The sequence below is a fragment of the Myodes glareolus genome, chromosome 6, assembly GCF_982192425.1.
Source record: "Myodes glareolus chromosome 6, mMyoGla1.1, whole genome shotgun sequence".
NCBI classification, from domain to species: domain Eukaryota; kingdom Metazoa; phylum Chordata; class Mammalia; order Rodentia; family Cricetidae; genus Myodes; species Myodes glareolus.
Window position 1 is genome coordinate 65907352 of NC_142031.1, and position 3756 is coordinate 65911107.

The window sequence follows — 3756 nt, forward strand, 5'->3', positions numbered from 1 at the left end:
ATGCTGAATCTTTCCCGGTAAGCCACACCTCGTGGTGTGATACAGATTAATAAAAATGGGTTAATATCAAGATATGAGAGTTAGTCAGTAACTAACTCTCTAGAGATAATGGGCCAGGCAATGCTTAAATGAATACAATTTATATGTTATTATTTCTGGGGCTAAGCTAGCCATGCGGGAGCTGGGCAGGATAAAAAGCAGGCCTGCCCACAACTCCTTACTACAATATAAAGCTATCATGTAAGTTCTACATCAATAATGTGTTCTGAGTCTATGCTCAGAACAAGTAGATGAAGGGCACAATATCTTCTTCAATAAGAAAAGGCATGAGGAAAGAGCCTTGAAGGTTAGCAAGGTTTGTTTGTTTGCTTGTGGTTTTGTTTGTTTAGCTGCATGTTTGCACTGACTGGCAGAAGGGAGTCACATGAACAAAAACGTGGAGGAAGAAGAAGGCCCGAGTGTTAACCATGTGAATGGTGGGACACCCCAGAGCTTTGGTCTGGAAGAGTTGTGAATACATGTAGCAGGAATGGATTCATGTGTGGAGAGGACTATTCTACAGCTGGTGGAGACACTGGATCAAATCCAGAAGACACTTGAGTGGGGAGCTTTGCCTCTTCTCACTTTCAATGACGTCACAAAATCCCCAGGTCCCAGGGAACATGCACAAACTGACCAGATAGAGGAGTCTGCGTAGGGATGAATGATGCAATCAGCAGAAGAGTACAGCTAGGGAAGTAGGGAACAAAAGGAATCTTCCAGAAAGTAGCCCAAATAGCATGTCTAATGTGCATTTGCAGTTTTTGATTCAACACAAATAAAATTTCTTCTATCTGACCAGATTTATATAAGAAGTTTACCTAACAGTCAACCTTGGCCCTGGCTTCATCCTCAAACCCAATAAAAATGCAAAGTCTTCTGACATGAAAAAACTCTGAAGAAGAGGCTCAATTTGGCACATTATCTTTTTCCAAGATTTATAGCATGTAATTTACATTTTACCTATTACATCATTTAGACGGAATACCTGCTAGCAAGCTTAAGGGCGATCTGCAAACAACTCTATGGCTTTCAGTAATTTCTCGATAATGTGTTGGAATAGTAGTTAACTATTTTATTAAGATTCAAGTATCTTAAGATAGATATTATGACACACACATCTGTAATCCCAGGACTTCGGAAGCTGTATCTGTAAGTTTGAGGCCAGCCTGGTCTACAGAGTGAGTTCTAGGACAGTCAAGAGTACACAAAGAAACCCTATCAAAATACAGGAAGAAGAAGAATAGGAGGAAGAGGAAGAGGAGGAGAAGGAGGAGGAGGAGGAGGAGGAGGAGGAAGAGGAGGATGAGGAAGAGGAGGAGGAGGAGGAAGAGGAAGAAGAAGAAGAAGAAGAAGAAGAAGAAGAAGAAGAAGAAGAAGAAGAATAGGAGGAAGAGGAAGAGGAAGAGGAGGAGTAGAAGGAGAAGGAGGAGGAGGAGGAGGAGGAGGAGGAGGAGGAAGAAGAAGAAGAAGAAGAAGAAGAAGAAGAAGAAGAAGAAGAAGAAGAAGAACAACAACAACAACAACAACAACAACAACAACGGGTCAAGTGTCATAAGATAGGTATGGTGACACACACTTAAAATTCCACTACTCAAGAGGCTAAGGCAAGAAGATGCTCACAAGTTTGAACTAAAGTGAGACCCTGTCTCAAACATAAAAGATTCAAGAATCACCACTATTCAAAAAGGTATTTTTTTAAATGGACATGATTACTGATGTGTTGAACAGATTTTCACAAGTGTGCTTTATACATTCTGTAAAGGTCCAAGTGAGCTAGAGATTGGGTTTCTAATTTCGTAGTAGGCAAGAAAAATAGGATATTTCATCCTGTACTTCAAGAGGCACAGAAGAACAGATATGCCATGCAACGGACAGAACAGATATGAAAAGGACAGTCATTCAGAGTCCTGAGAATCTCTGTTGCTTGTCCACTATCAGACTTGCCACATTAAAGCAGTGTTAGCTCTGGGTTAGGACTTGACTTCTTCCCTGCAGAGGATGATGCTGTGGGACCAGACTGTGTATTAGGAGATCTCCAGGAACAGGGTTCAACAACAGTGTGCCTTCAGATTCAACCTATGCTTTCCTTGATTCTGGGCATTCCCTGTCCTCTGATGAACAAACTGTCACTTGAAAGAGAGGATTATTATAAAATAGGTACTTGCATGAAGCACGATTAATAAAAACTCAAAGAGAGACACTGGGGTTCAACCTGAAGATCTGAAGAGCAAAGCAGGCAACCACTGGCTCTTACCTCAACCTCAGTCTGAAATGGTGATCCTGCCTCCAGGAAACCTCAGAATGAGACTGAGCCTGAGACGTGTCTCCTTCTGTTTTATAATCCTCTCTAGTTCTGTGATTAAAGGCGTGTCCTGCTACCACCTGGTTTCTATGGCAAACTAGTATGGCTACTAGGATTAAAGATGTGTGTCATTGCTGCCTGGTCTTTAGGCTGACCAGTGTGGCTGTTTTACTTTCCTGATCTCCAGGCAAGCTTTATTTATTAAAATACAAATGAAGTGTGACTACAAGACAAAAAGGAAAGAGAACTGTGAATTGTTAAACTACGAATACTGGCCATTTTTATAGAAGAAAGGTGCCTTGGCGGGAAGAACTAAAAACCTAGACACAGCCAAGAGCACTAAGGATCCATCCCTGGGCAACAGGATTGAGCCACTAGCCAAGAACCTACAACATCCACCTAACAGATTTTCAGAACTACCCCAGATAAGTCACTTCTCTTCTTTCTACTTAGAAACGGAAGTCTATAGCTACTATTCTCTTCCCACCTCACTGTCATAGGTCAGTTCTACAGGGAACACAAAACTTGTCTCTACTCTCCTCGGCTTTCAGTACATCAAGACCTTCACCTATCCTAGGACGTAATTTAAGGACAATTCTACATTTCAAATCAGTTCCTAGAGAAATAAGACAAGCTGACCATGAACATATTTTACACATCGGGTGAATCAGAAGTCGTTGCAGAGTTGTTTCCAAATATAGGTCCACATATTCTTGCTATATTATGATTTTGATCTTTTTCCCTCAATAGAGTGATATTATACTACAGGTCAAAAAAATAAAATTCAAGGAGCCTTCCCAGAAACTTGTTCCAACAAGAAGCATTATCCAAGTATTGCACATGATGTCTTCATCCTTAAGAATGATCCAAATATTGCAATGATGTCTTAATCCATGATCCAAATATTGAATGCGATGTCTTAATCCTTAAGCATGATCCAAATATTATGTGATTATAAACATGATAAACGTCCGTAAACATGAAATGAATATTGCCCATGATGTCTTAACCCTTCAGCACAACCTGAAATTTTGACATGATGTTTTAATCCCTAAGAGCCCATTTATTCTTGTCTGAAATCCACACCCCCCTGAACACTGTACATTTCATCTGGAAACTGCAGAGTTTTTCCCTCCTGAAATCCAGGTGGGCTTGTGTTTGAGGGAAAATTATGTTGTGTGAGTTCTAAAGCAAGGACAGGAAGGGAGATACAACTGCCTGATTCTTACTCTTAAGCCATTCGCTTTAGAATACAGTCACCATGGTGTGGGCAGACCCAAGCAGCCTGTGAAAGGTACATGTTAGGAAACCGGGGCTCAGCTCCTCATCTGAAGCTCTGGTCGTACCCACTGGCCAATTGTGTAAAACAGCCTTTAACTGCTATAACAAAATATGGGACTTTTATCATCTGT